Source organism: Aethalodelphis obliquidens, unplaced genomic scaffold, assembly GCF_003676395.1.
Source record: "Aethalodelphis obliquidens isolate GAN/ISIS:26980383/991018 unplaced genomic scaffold, ASM367639v1 scaffold11, whole genome shotgun sequence".
In the NCBI taxonomy this organism is placed as follows: Eukaryota; Metazoa; Chordata; class Mammalia; order Artiodactyla; family Delphinidae; genus Aethalodelphis; species Aethalodelphis obliquidens.
Genome location: NW_020837955.1, coordinates 6,927,347 through 6,942,568, shown reverse-complemented (window position 1 = coordinate 6,942,568; position 15,222 = coordinate 6,927,347). Strand labels below are relative to the sequence as shown.

At 38.1% G+C, this 15,222-nt stretch overlaps 1 pseudogene; it reads right to left on the bottom strand.

The window, feature by feature from the left end:
• Positions 1–7,374: 7,374 nt before the first annotated feature.
• On the bottom strand, positions 7,375–8,405 carry LOC113623630 (heterogeneous nuclear ribonucleoprotein A1-like; annotated as a pseudogene).
• Between the last annotated feature and the right edge of the window lie 6,817 nt (positions 8,406–15,222).

The window sequence follows — 15,222 nt, the reverse complement described above, 5'->3', positions numbered from 1 at the left end:
ACTGATCAAGCTTGGGCCCCTCAGAGACCATGACTTTCATCTCATTCATTTGTCCCGTTCTGGAATAATTGGGTCAATAATGGGCTTTCAATTGATCAGTTCATAACAATATTGTGACACAAGCCTGTTAACCTGGTTATGAAGCATCAATTCAAGAAATTGATGTCATAATTAGAAAGTATGTCACCAGTAACAAAATGCACTTTTTCTTTTTTCCTTTGAGTCTTTAAAAACCCAAATGAATTGGGTATAAATACTTCTCCTTTAAAAAGTATTAGAAACCTTCTCAAGTGCTTAGCGTAACAGGGTCTACTTACCAAGATTTAGCCTCCTTAAAATAGTTCTGACCTAAAGTCATCCATTTAGTTTTCTTGTGTATTTTTCAAAATATTCTTTTATATCAAAGGTGAAAAAAAGGCTCATATTTGTAGGTCTCTTAAATGCTATGTACATTGTTTAAAAAAATATTCTTATCTCCCTTTCTTGAGGTGCATTAACTCATTAACCATTTGACACGGTCTTCTAGATGTGGATTCCCATTCCTTATAGCAATTGATGCCTTCTGTTTTCTTTGTAATAAAAGTTAGGAGTACTGGACTCTAATCTCAAACCTCTTGAGTTTGAGTCCCACCACTGCCACTAATAATTCTGTGACTTTGGAAGCTTATTCAATATCTTTAAGCCTTAGGTTTTTTTCCGCTGTAAAATGGAGAAAATAATAGTTCTTATCCTGTATGATTCTTGTGTGAATTCAACAATAACTTGCATGTAAAGCACACTCCCTTGTGTAACAACTAAATAAATCTCAGGAATTCTTGTTACTGTGATTGTAGAACAGGAACAGATTATCAAATGTGAGAATCTGTATCATCCCAAGCACTTCTGATGATGATTCTTTCATCATTTAATGTAAAGCCAATCAGATTTTTTAAATTTAAGGTGCCTATAGTGGGGAAAAAATAGCAAAATGTCTTATCCCACTGATGGCATAAAATTCAGACTCAAAGTCTGTCTGAAAGTAAAATTTTGCATCCAGGTTAAAACAATGAGTCCTTTTAGACATACAGCTTTCTGGACGTGTGCCGTCTGTGGAGTTGGCCCATTATAGGCAGATGGTTTTATTGTCAGATTGCAGTGATTAAGTAATAAGGGAAGTCTTATTGTAAAATATCAGTCTTAACTTTGCAGTTAGTCAGTCCTTAGAGACTGTAGTTGTCATAAAACATCTGAATGGAAAAGTTGTATCAGAGGAAAACATGAGCAACTTTTTCATAAAAGTTGACTCCATCCTCTGTCTGCCTCCCTAAATTGCTTTGTTATAGAGCAATGGCTCAAAGGGACTTGGCATCAGCTGCTGTCATTTTTTGTTTCTTCACTAGTAGAAGAAAAAAAGAAAATGCAAAGAAGGCAAGCCTATGGCCATGGAAAACCCATTAAAAAATAGCTGCAGTTTAGCATAACAATCATTTTTCTTCTGAAACCCTTTGTAGTAACTTATTTACTCTCTTTCAATTAAAAACACTTCCCTACATTATACGTCCAAACCATTTAAAACGAGTGGTTGACTTCAAAGGAATATTTAGAGCTTTATTTTGTCCACACACTTTTTCCCTCTGATAGTGACATAATTGACATACTTCTTCTTATCACAGATGATGCCATTTGGAAGGCCTCCACAATGAGTATAGAGTGGCCTGTACAGTTTGCATGTGATTGATTTCTATAAATGGTACCACTTAATTACACTCTTCTTTCGCACAGGCCTTTGCTGGAGAACTTTTCTGTGTAACAGGTTATCTGTTTCTCGGCTACAGCTGGCTGGGAATTCGGGAAAGGGCATGGTTAGCGAGGAGGAAGGAATGGACCCCTCATCCTTAGGAATATGGAGACTAACGCTTTTACTCCTGCCTCTTGGCCGTATTCTTGACCTAGGGACCTCTATCCAGTCTCTCCTCATATAGCTCTCATTTTGTGTGCTGTGGAAGGGAAGGATAGGTAGCTTCGTGTGAAAAAAAACCAAAGTCATGCTGGCATTGATGAAAGTGGGGGCCGACTCACACGTCAGTATGTTCACCAGAAGTCTCCATGATGAAGAATGTGAGCTTTGGAGTCAGATCTGAATTTAAAGCCCAAATTACCTTACGAACTAGATGTATGACGTTGGACAAACCATATAACCCAAGGTCATGAAACTAGTAAGTTTTGGAATTAAGATTAAATCCCACATTGAATTATAGCATTTATGAGATTGAAGAATTCATATTAAATACATGCATCTGCCTACCATAGGCAGATCAGACACCACAGATAATTTAAAGGGTGTCTGAAAGGCACACAGAAAAAATCATGGCGCCTAAATGTTCTATTAGTTTCATTACTTATAAAATTAAGGTATCTAAATATCTTAGTGATAACTGCATTTTGTGTGTGATGTGTCTGTTTCTCTGTATATATTGTAGCTTGTTAAAGACTTTTCTCCTTTCCGTTAGTTCTCATTTACTCTTTGACCCACTATAATTTGGCTTCTTTATTAAATTGAAATAATTGTTGAATTACAATATTGTATTAGTTTCAGGTGTACAGCAGAGTGATTCAGTATTTTATATATGTATAAATGTACTTTTTCAGATTATTTTTCCATTACAGGTTATTACAAGATATTGAATATAGTTTCCTGTGCTTATAGTAAATCCTTATTGCCTTTCTATTTTGAACATATTAGTTTGAATCTATAATCCCATACTCCTAATTTATCAGTCCCCACCCTCCCTTTCCCTTTTGGTAACCATAAGTTTTTTTTTCCTATGTCTGTGAGTCTGTTTCTGTTTTGTATATAGATTCATGGTATTTTTCTTTTTTAGATTTCACATATAAGTGATACCATATAATATTTGTCTTTCTCTCTTTGACTTTCTTCATTTAGTATGATATTCTCTAGGTTCATCCATGTTGCTGCAAATGACAATATTTCATTCTTTTTTATAGCTGAGTAATTATTCCATATATATGTATGTGTATATACATACACATCTTCTTAAACCAACCGTCTGTTAATGGGCACTTGGGTCGTTGGGTTTTTATTACAGAGTATCATGTCATCTGCAAATCATGACAGTTTTACACTTGCCTTCCAATTTGGATAACTTTTATTTCTTTTTCTTGTCTGACTTCTGTGAGTAGGACTTCCAGTACTATGTTGAATAGAAGTGGTGAGAGTGGGCATCCTTGTCTTCTTCCTGAATTTAGCAGGAAGGTTTTCAGCTTTCTACCATTGAGTATTATGTTGGCTGTGGGTTTAACCATAATGGCTTTTATTATGTTGAGAAATGTTCCCTCTATACCCAGTTTGATGAGAGGTTTTATCAGAATGAATGTTGAATTTTATCACGTGCTTTTTCTGCATCCATTGAGATGATGATGTGATTTTTGTCTTTCCTTTCTTTAATGTGGTGTATCACATTGACTGATTTGTCTATGTTAAAACATGCTTGAGACCCTGGGACGAATCCAACTTGATCATGGTGTACAATCCTTTTTATGTATTGTTGGATTCACTTTGCTAATGTTTTGTTGAGGATTTTTGCATCTATATTCATCAAAGATATTGGCCTGTAATTTTCTTTTTGGTAGTGTCTTTGGTTTTGGTGTCCAGGTGATGGTGGCTTCATCAAATGACTTTGGGAGTGTTCCCTCCTCCTCAAAGTTTTGAAATGGTTTGAGAATGATAGGTATACATTTTTCTTTGTATATTTGGTAGAATTCCCCTGTGAAGCCATCCAGTCTTGGCCTTTTGTTGCTTGGAGGTTTTTTTTTTTTTTAATTACAGACTTGTCCATTTCTTCTAGGTTGTCCAATTTGTTGGCATATAACTGGTCATAGTATTCCCTTATTTTTTATATTTCTGTGGTATCAGTAATTATTTCTCTTCTATAATTTCTTATTTTATTTATTTGAGTCCTCTCTCTTTTCTTCTTGGTGACCCTGGCTAGGGGCTTGTTGATTTTGTTTATCTTTCAAAAAAACCAGATCTTTGTTTTATTGATCTTTTCTATTGTCTTTTAATCTCTATTTTATTCATTTCCTCTCTGATCTTTATTATTTCCTTTCTTCCGCTGACTTTGGTTTTGTTTGTTCTTCTTTTCCTAATTCTTTTAGGTGGTAGGTTAGGTGGTTTATTTGGGATTTTTCTTGTTTCTTGAGGAAGACCTGTTTCACTATGAACTTCTCTCTTAGAACTGCTTTTGCTGCATCTCATAGATTTTGTTAAGCTGAGTTTTCATTGTCATTTGTCTCAAGGTATTTTCTGGTCCTCTTCGATTTTATCAGTGATCAATTGGTTTTTTAGTAGCATATTGTTTAGTCTCCATGTGTTTGTTCTTTTCTCATTTTTCTTTCTATAGTTGATTTCTAGTTTCATATTGTGGTTGGAAGAAAATGCTTGATATAAATTTGTTGAGGCTTGTTTTGTGACTTAGTGTGTGTTCTATCCTAGAGAATGTTCTATGCAAGCTTGAAAAGAATGTGTATTCTGGGGGATTTTTTGGATGTAGTGTCCTGTAGATATCATTTAAGTCCAACTGGTCTATTGTGTCATTTGTTTATTATTTTGATTTTAATTGTAGTTACAATTACTTTTACAAAATTTTTGGATGGTTTTTTAATCTATGTCCTGGCTTATCTAAGTGATCTTTAGTCCTGACTATATATTTGCCTTTCCTATTATGATTTTTCCCTTTCCTGTAGATTTTTGTTTCTTTTCTATTTAGATAAGACCCTTCAATTTTTATTTTAGGGTAGGTTTAGTATTGTTGAATTCTTTTAGCTTTTGCTTGTCTGAGGAATTCTTTATCTCTTCTTCTATTCTAAATGATAATCTTCCTGGGTAGAATATCCTAGGTTGCACATTTTTCCCTTTCAGGACTTGGTCTGCACAGTTTCTGCAGAGAAATTGTCTAATAGCTTTATGTGGGTTTCCTTGTAATTGACTCTTTGTTTTTCTCTTGCTGCCTTTAGAATTCTCTCTTTAACTATTGCTATTTTAATTATGATATATCTTGGTGTGGGTCTAATTGGGTTCATCTTATTTGGGATACTCTGTGCTTCCTGCACCTGAATATCTGTTTCCATCTTTAGGTTTGGAAAATTTTCAGCCATAATTTCTTAAATACATTTTTTAAATTAATTAACGAATTTATTTATTTATTGGCTGTGTTGGGTCTTCGTTGCTGTGCGGGCTTTCTCTAGTTGCGGAGAGTGGGGGCTACTCTTCGTAGCAGTGCATGGGCATCTCATTGTGGTGGGTTCTTTTGTTATAGAGCACAGGCTCTAGGTGCACGGGCTTCAGTAGTTGTGGCATGCAGGCTCAGTAGTTGTGGCACACAGGCTTAGTTGCTCCGCGGCATGTGGGATCTTCCCAGACCAGGGCTCAAACCTGTGTCCCCTGCATTGGCAGGTGGATTCTTAACCACTGCACCCCCAGGGGAGTCCCTTAAATACATTTTTGATTCCCTTCTCTCTCTCCTTCTTCCTCTGGAGCCCCTATTATGTGTAACTTGGCATGCTTTGTATTATCCCATAGATCTTGTATTTATTTAAATTTAATTTTATTTCTCTGTTTTTATACAGGAAATCTTATTAGTTACCTAGTTTATACATATTAGTGTGTATATGTCAATCCTAATCTCCCTATTTATCCCACCACCACCACCACCACCACCCCAACCTGCTTTCCCTCCTTGGTGTCCATACATTGTTCTCTACATCTGTGTCTCTATTTTTGCCTTGCAAACCAGTTCATCTGTACTATTTTTCTAGATTCCACATATATGCGTTAATATACAATATTTGTTTTTCTCTTTCTGACTCAATTCACTCTGTATGACAGTCTCTAAGTCCATCCACATCTCTACAAATGACCCAATTTCGTTCCTTTTTATGACTGAGTAATATTCCATTGTATATATGTGCCACATCTTCTTTATCCATTCATCCGATGATGGACACTTAGGTTGCTTCCATGTCCTGGCTATTGTAAATAGAGCTGCAGTGAACATTGTGGTACATGACTCTTTTTGAATTATGGTTTTCTCCAGATATATGCGCAGTAGTGGGATTGCTGGGTCATATGGTAATTCTATTTTAATTTTTTTTCCCTAGTGATAAACAAATCTCTATCCTACTAAGTACAATGGCACTGAAACTGAGGGCACCAAAGGGAGGGCTCAAAGGAAGCTATGTACAAATAACAGTGATTGGATATTAAGTAAACTGTTATAAAGTTTTAGAAATCATTTTCTATACAAACAACATTTTAGAATGGTTGTGTCATCTTGTGCCATATTTAAAGGAAAACTGCAGTTAGCATAAATTAAAGTAGCTAATATGGTTCCTTACCATATCAGCAAATTTTTATCTCCATATAGATAATTACTAGTGTGTCATTCCACCCAACCAGAAGAGAAACCACAGTTTTCCTTTAATGTAAGCCTGTTTTTGTGTTAAGAGTAAAATCCTTACTGGTACTGGTCAGTTTAAAAATGTCTCCTGAAAACTTCTAATTTGTGGATTTATGGGGTGGCATTAACCAGCATCTGGTTTCTATTCTCTGGCAGAGTTTTGAATTTGAATTGTGATAGTAGCATTCAACATTATCAGGGGTAGTGGGTAGGGAAGGTCCAAAGCTCTGCCAGTCCCAAATCCATACAGTTGTCATTCCAAAGAAGAGGGTATTAAATCATTTATTGATTACATATGATAATGGATGATACACAAGCTTCATTCGCACCTATAACTTTATCTGGTACCATAATTCAATTTAGATATATTGCATAGGATATGTGCCAACAATCATATTAATAACCAAAAAACTCCATGACTTTGCTTGGGTGACCCTTTTCACAGTGAACTCCAGGTCACAACACAGTAACTGTCAGTTCAGCTATACCGAAGTTTCTGAAGACAATAGCTTCTCCACCAAAGCAGGGTGTAAGTAAATTTTGAATGGAATCTGGCATCACCCTGGAGGAATTCTAACTTCACACTGTTGGGATAGTTTACCAAAATGGCTTCAGAGTAGACTAACGTTACACAGCACATTTAATAAAAAGACACATTTATTCAGCGTCATGATCAGACTATTACACTTAGCAGTCAACAGCATGGGTACAAAAAAAACAAAATCTACATTAGAACCCTTTGTTGGAATGCTTTACACTTTCCACAAAACAGAAACTAAGATAATCTGTTATACAATTAGTCACAAGTACAGTCCTCAAGTTCTTTTGCCCATACACATGAGTACTGTCTAAAACATGTCTTCTTTGTAGCAGTGAGGCCCTGCCACCATGGTGCTTGGCTGAGTTCACAAGTCTCTTGTACCCTGTAGCTTCCCTGTCACTTCCCTGGCTCTCCTCTCCTGCTAAGCTTTGTTTCCTGGCAGTAATTACAACCTCCTGCCACTGCCATAGCTCCTGCTGCTGCTGGAACCACCACAGCTACCTTGGTTTCGTGGTTTGGCAAAGTATTGGCCTCCACCACCATAGGGGCCAGCACTTCTGCCTCCAAAGTTTCCTCCTTTCATGGGTCCAAAATTTGAAAATTGATTGTTGTAATTGCCAGAATCATGGTAGCTTCCACCACCTCCAAAACTGTTCCCATCATTACCAAATCCATTATAGCCATCCCCACTGCCACCATAGCCACCACCACCGCGGCTGCCACCAAAGCCACGTCAACCACTGAAGTTTCCTCCACCACCAAAGTTGTCATTCCCACCAAAACCACCTCCACGACGACCACCAAAGCTTCCAGAACCACTTTGACCTCTTTGGCTGGATGAAGCACTAGCCGTCTCTTGCTGAGATAGGGTTTTCCTTACTTCACAATTGTAGCCATTCACAGTGTGGTATTTCTGAATGACAGTCTTGTCAATGGATTCATGGTCATCAAAGGTTACGAAAGCAAAGCCTCTCTTTTTGCCACTGCCTTGGTCGATCATAATTTCAGTCACTTCAGTTTTCCCATACTGTTCAAAATAATCTCTTAGGTGATGTTCTTCAGTGTCTTCTTTAATGCCACCAACAAAAATCTTTTTCACAGTTAAGTGGGCACCAGGTCTTTGAGAATCTTCTCTTGAGACGGCCTTCTTTGGTTCCCCAACTCTTCCATCCACCTCGTATGGCCTTGCCTTCATGGCCGCACCCCACCTCCTCCACAGTAGCATACATGACAACCCGGAAGCCTCTGGAGCGCCTGGTGCTTGGATCCCTCATTACCGCACAGTCTGTGCGTGCTCCCCACTGCTCACAATGGCTCCTCAGGCTCCCATCGGTTGTTTCAAAGCTCAAACCTCCGATGAAGAGCTTCCGCAGCTGTTTGGGCTCTTCGGGCGACTCTGACTTAGACATAACGACAGTGGAGGGGGGAGACGTCAACGATGCTTACTCGGTGGTGTCTATGGGCAGAAAGCTATTTGAATTTTTTTGTTTGTTTTTTGCGGCACGTGGGCCTCTCACTGTTGTGGCCTCTCCCGTTGCAGAGCACAGGCTCCGGACGCGCAGGCTCAGTGGCCATGGCTCACGGGCCTAGTTGCTCCGCAGCATGTGGGATCCTCCTGGACAGGGGCATGAACCCGTGTCCCCTGCATTGGCAGGCAGACTCTCAACCACTGCGCCACCAGGGAAGCCCAGCTATTTGAATTTTTTAAGGAACCTCCATACTGTTCTCCATAGTGGCTGTATCAATTTACATTCTCAGCAGTGCCAGAGGGCTCCCTTTCCTCCACACCCTCTCCAGCATTTGTTGTTTGTAAATTTTTTGATGATGCCCATGCTAACTGGTAAAAAGTGATACCTCATTGTAGTTTTGATCTGCATTTCTCTAATAATTAGTGATGTTGAACAGTTTTTCATGAGCCTCTTCACCATCTGTATATCTTCTTTGGGGAGATGTCTATTTAGGTCTTCTGCCCATTTTTGGATTGGGTTGTTTGTTTTTTTAATATTGAGCTGCATGAGCTGTTAATATATTTTGGAGATTAATCCTTAGTCTGTTGAATCATTTGCAAATATTTTCTCCCGTTCTGAGGGTTGTCTTTTTGTCATGTTTATGGTTTACTTTGCTGTGCAAAAGCTTTTAAGTTTCAATAGGTCACATTTGTTTATTTTTGTTTTTACTCCTATTACTCTAGGAGGTGAGTCAAAAAAGATCTTGCTGTGATTTCTGTCAAAGAGTGTTCTTTCTGTGTTTTCCTCTAAGAGTTTTATACTGTCTGGCCTTACATGTAGGTCTTTAATCCATTTTGAGTTTATTTTTGCGTATGGTGTTAGGGAGTGTTCTAATTTCATACTTTTACATGTAGCTGTCCAGTTTACCCAGCACCACTTATTGAAGAGACTGTCTTTTCTCCATTGTATATCCTTGCCTCCTTTGTCATAGATTAGTTGACCATAGGTGTGTGGGTTGATCTCTGGGTTTTCTATCCTGTTCCATTGATCTGTATTTCTGTTTTTGTGCCAGTACTATATTGTCTTGATTACTGTAGCTTTGTAGTATAGTCTGAAGTCAGGGAGTCTGATTCCTCCAGCTCTGTTTTATTCCCTCAGGATTCTTTTGGCTATTCGGGATCTTTTGTGTCTCCATACAAATTTTAAGATTATTTGTTCTAGTTCTTTAAAAAATACCATTGGTAATTTGATGAGGATTGCATTGAATCTGTAGATTGCTTTGGGTAGTATAGGCATTTTCACAATATTGATTCTTCCAATCCAAGAACATAGTATATCTCTCCACCTGTTTGTGTCATCTTTGATTAATTTCATCAGTGTCTTATAGTTTTCTGAGTACAGGTCTTTTACCTCCTTAGGTAGATTTATTCCTAGGTGTTTTATTCTTTTTGTTGCAATGGTGAATGGGATTGTTTCCTTAATTTCTCTTTATGACCTTTCATTCTTAGTGTATAGGAATGCAAGAGATTTCTGTGCATCAATTTTGTACCCTGCAACTTTACCAAATTCATTGGTTAGCTCTAGTAGTTTTCTGGTAGCATCTTTGGGATTATCTATGTATAGTATCATGTCATCTGAAAACAGTGACAGTTTTACTTCTTTTCCAATTTGAATTCCTTTTATTTCATTTTCTTCTCTGAATGCCAGGTCTAGGACTTCCAAAAGTATGTTGACTAATAGTGGTGAGAGGTGACATCCTTGTCTTGTTCCTGATCTTAGAGGAAATGCTTTCAGTTTTTCACCATTGAGAATGATGCTTGCTGTTGGTTTGTTGTATATGGCCTTTATTATGCTGAGGTAGGTTCCCTCTATGCCCACTTTCTGGAGAGTTTTTTTCATAAATGGGTGTTGAATTTTGTCAAAAGCTTTTTGTGCATCTATTGAGATGATCATATGGTTTTTATTCTTCAATTTGTTAATATGGTGTATCACATTGATTTGTGTATATTGAAGAATCCTTGCATCCCTGGGATAAATCCCATTTGATCATGGTGTATGATCCTTTTAATGTGTTGTTGGATTCTGTTTGCTTGTATTTTGTTGAGGATTTTTGCATCTATATTCACCAGTGATATTGGTCTGTAATTTTTTTGTTGCTGCTGTAACTTTGTCTGGTTTTGGTATCAGGGTGATTGTGGCCTAGTAGAATGAGTTTGGGAGTGTTCTTTCCTCTGCAATTTTTGGAAGAGTTTGAGAAGGATATGTGTTAGCTCTTCTCTAAATGATTGATAGAATTCACCTGTGAAGCCATCTGATCCTGGACTTTTGTTTGTTGGAAGATTTTTAATCATAGTTTCAATTTCATTACTTGTGACTGGTCCGTTCATATTTTCTATTTCTTCCTGGTTCAGTCTTGGAAGGTTATACCTTTCTAAGAATTTGTCCATTTCTTCCAGGTTGTCCATTTTATTGGCATAGAGTTGCTTGTAGTAGTCTCTTAGGATATACTGTATTTCTGCGGTGTCCATTGTAACGTCCCCTTTTTCATTTCTAATTTTATTGATTTGAGTCCTCTCCCTGTTTTTCCTGATGAGTCTGGCTAGTGGTTTATCAATTTTGTTTATCTTCTCAAAGAACCAGCTTTTAGTTTTATTGATCTTTGCCATTGTTGTCTTTGTTTCTATTTCATTTATTTCTGCTCTGATCTTTATGATTTCTTTCATTCTGGTAACTTTGGGTTTTGTTTGTTCTTCTTTCTCTAGTTCCTTTAGGTGTAAGGTTAGATTGTTTATTTGTGATTTTTCTTGTTTCTTGAGGTAGGATTGTATTGCTATAAATTTCCCTCCTAGAACTGCTTTTGCTGCTTCCCATAGGTTTTGGGTCGTCGTGTTTTTGTTGTCATTCGTTTTAGGTCGTCGTGTTTTTGTTGTCATTTGTCTCATTTTTGTTGTCATTTGTTTTTTGATTTCCTCTTTGATTTCCTCAGTGATTCTTGGTTATTCAGTAGTGTATTGTTTAGCCTCCATGTGTTTGTATTTTTTATGGGTTTTTTTCCCTGTAATTTATTTCTAATCTCATAGCGTTGTTATTGGAAAATATAATTGATATGATTTCAGTTTACTTAAATTTACCAAGGCTTGAATTGTGACCCAAGATGTGATCTCTCCTGGAGAATGTTCTGTGTGCACTTGAGAAGAAAGTGTAATCTGCTGTTTTTGGATGGAATGTCCTATAAATATCAGTTAAATCTCACTGGTCTATTGTGTCATTTAAAGCTTGTGTTTCCTTATTAATTTTCTGTTTGGATGATCTGCCCATTGGTGTAAGTGAGGTGTTAAAGTCTCCACTATTATTGTGTTACTGTCGATTTCCTCTTTTATAGCTGTTAGCATTTGCCTTATGTATTGCAGTGCTCCTATATTGGGTGCATATATATTTATAATAGTTATATCTTCCTCTTGGATTGATCCCTTCATCATTATGTAGTGTCCTTCCTTGCCTCATTCTTTATTTTGAAGCCTATTGTATCTGATATAAGTACTGCTACTCCAGCTTTCTTTTGATTTCCATTTGCATGGAATATCTTTTTCCATCCCCTCACTTTCAGTCTGTATGTGTCCCTAGGTCTGAAGTGGGTCTCTTGTAGACAGCATATATATGGGTCTTGTTTTTGTATCCATTCAGCAACCCTGTGTCTTTTGATTGGAGCATTTAATCCATTCACATTTAAGGTAATTATCAATATATATGTTCCTTTTACTATTTTCTGAATTGTTTTGGGTTTGTTTTTGTAGGTCCTTTTCTTCTCTTGTGTTTCCCACTTAGAGAAGTTCCTTTAGCATTTGTTATATAGCTGGTTTGGTGGTGCTGAATTCTCTTAGCTTTTGTTTGTGGGCAAAGGTTTTGATTTTTCCAGTGAATCTGAATGAGAATCTTTCCAGGTACAGTAATCTTGATTGTAGTTTCTTCCTTTTCATCACTTTGAACATATCATGCCACTCCCTTCTGGCTTGTAGAGTTTCTGCTGAGAAAACGGCTGTTAACATACAGGGGAACTCCTATAAGGTTGTTTGTCATTTTTCCCTTGTTACTTTTAATTATTTTTCTTTGTCTTTAATTTTTGTCAATTTGATTACTATGTGTCTTGGCGTGTTTTTCCTTGGGTTTATCCTGCCTGGAACTCTGTGGTTCCTGGACTTAGGTGGCAATTTCCTTTCCCATGTTAGGGAAATTTTTGACTATAATCTCTTCAAATATTTTATTGGGTCGTTTCTATCTCTCATCTCCTTCTGCGGCCCCTATAATGCAAATGTTGGTGAGTTTGATGTTGTCCCAGAGGTCTCTTAGGCTGTTTTCATTTCTTTTCATTCTTTTTTCTTTATTCTGTTCTGCAGCAGTGAATTCCACCATTCTGTCTTCCAGGTCACTTATGCGTTCTTCTGCCTCAGTTATCCTGCTCTTGATTCCTTCTAGTGTATTTTTCATTTCAGTTATTGTATTGTTCATCTCTGTTTGTTCTTTAATTCTTCTAGTTGTTTGTTCTTTAATCCTCCTAGGTCTTTGTTAAACATTTCTTTCATGTTCTCGATCTTTGCCTCCATTCTTTTTCTGAGGTCCTGGATCATCTTCACTGTCATTATTCTGAAGTCTTTTTCTGGAAGGTTGCCTATGTCCACTTCATTTAGTTGTTTTTCTGGGGTTTTATCTTGTTGCTTCATCTGGTACATGGTCCTCTGCCTTTTCATTTTGTCTATCTTTCTGTGAATGTGGTTTTCGTTCCACAGGCTGCAGGACTGTAGTTCTTCTTGCTTCTGCTGTCTGCTCTCTGGTGGATGAGGCTATCTAAGAGGCTTGTGCACGCTTCCTAATGGGAGGGACTGGTGTTGGATAGAGCTGGGTGTTGCTCTGTTGGGCAGAGCTCAGTAAAACTTTAGTCCACTTGTCTGCTAATGGGTGGGGCTGCGTTCCCTTCCTGTTGGTTTTTTGGCCTGAGGCAACCCAGCACTGGAGAATGCAGGGTCTTTTGTGGGGCTAATGGCGGACTCCTGGAGGGCTCAGGCCAAGGAGTACTTCCCAGAACTTCTGCTGCCAGTGTCCTTGTCCCTTAGTGAGCCCCAGCTGCCCCTGTCCTCGGCAGGAGGTCCTCCAACACTAGCAGGTAGGTCTGATTCAGTCTCCTATGGGGTCACTGCTTCTTACCCCTGGGTCCTCATGTGCACAGTACCTTGTGTGTGCCCTTCAAGAGTGGAGTCTCTGTTTCCCTCAGTCCTGTCAAAGTCCTGCAATCAAATCCTGCTAGCCTTCAAAGTCTGATTCTCTTGGAATTCCTCTTCCTGTTGTCAGACCCACAGGTTGGGAAGCCTGACATGGGGCTTAGAACCTTCACTCCAGTGGGTGGACTTCTGTGATACAGTTGTTCTCCAGTTTGTGATTCAACCCCCCCGGCAGTTATGGGGTTTGATTTTATTGTGATTGCGGTCCTCCTACCATCTCATTGAGGCTTCTCCTTTGTCTTTGGATGTGGGGTATCTTCTGGATGTGTGGTGAGTTCCAGTGTCTTCCTGTCGATGATTGTTCAGCAGTTAATTGTGATTCTGGTGTTCTCGCAGGAGGGAATGAGTGCACGTCCTTCTACTCAGCCATCTTGAACAAATCTCCTTAGATCTTGTATGTTGCTTTCATTTTTCTTTCATTTGTCTTTCTGTCTGCTGTTCTGATTGGGTGATTTCCATTATTCTATCTTCCAGATCACTTATTCATTCTTCTGCATTATTTAGTCTGCTATTCATTACTTCTAGATTGGTTTTTATCTGGGCAATTGAGTTATCTAATTTTGAGTAGTTCTTTTTTTATAGTTTCTAGTTCCTTGTTACAGTGATCTGCATTGCTATCAAAAATTTTTCCTAATTCCTTTGGTATTTTTATTACCTCCTTTTTGAACTCAGAGTCTAGTAGACTGGTGAATCTGTTTCATTATTTGTTCTTCCAGGGGATTTCTCTTGTTCTTTTAATTGGGAGTCATTCCTCTGCTTTTTCATTTTACTTAAATTTCTCTGTCTCTATGAATTTAGGAGAGTTATCTCCTGTGGTCTTGAAGGGATGTTTTTATATGGGAGCTTTCCTGTATAGACTGTGTGAGTCCAACATGTTTGGTGTGAGGATTGTTTTTGGTACAGATGCCAGCCACATTTTTCCTCAGAGCATCCTGTCCATTATCCCCTTGATAGTAGGTGTTGTGGTATCCGGAGTATGCACTCTAGGGGCTCCCTAGAGTAAGGGCCTGCCTCTGTGGACTTTCCCTCCTTCACAGATCCCTTCCAGGGGCACTGGTCCTGTTCTGATGCCTTTTATTTTCCATCCTACTTGGTTACATGGAGATTATTTTTGCATTTTTGGTTTTATGAGAGATCTTCTGCCGGTTTCCAGTTTTGTTTCCTGTGAGAATTGTTCCATATGTAGATATATTTTTGATGTGTTTCTAGGGGGAGGTGAGCTCCCTGTGCTCCCACTCTACCATCTTGACCCTCTCTTAATTTGGCTTCTTTTAAATCATTTTATTGAAAATACTTCTACCAAATAATAAGGTCCTAACTGTCTAAGTTGTATCACTGATATTTTCCACCTTCATTTTATTTGACTTTTCCACAGAATTTGACACTATTTGTCAGTTCTTTCTCGAAACTCTTTCTGAAGTTTCATGATGTGACCCAGGCCTGGTTTTCTTCGTATCTCTCTCTCTTAGCTTCCTGAGCTGCTTTCAGGGTCTAAATTTCTCTTC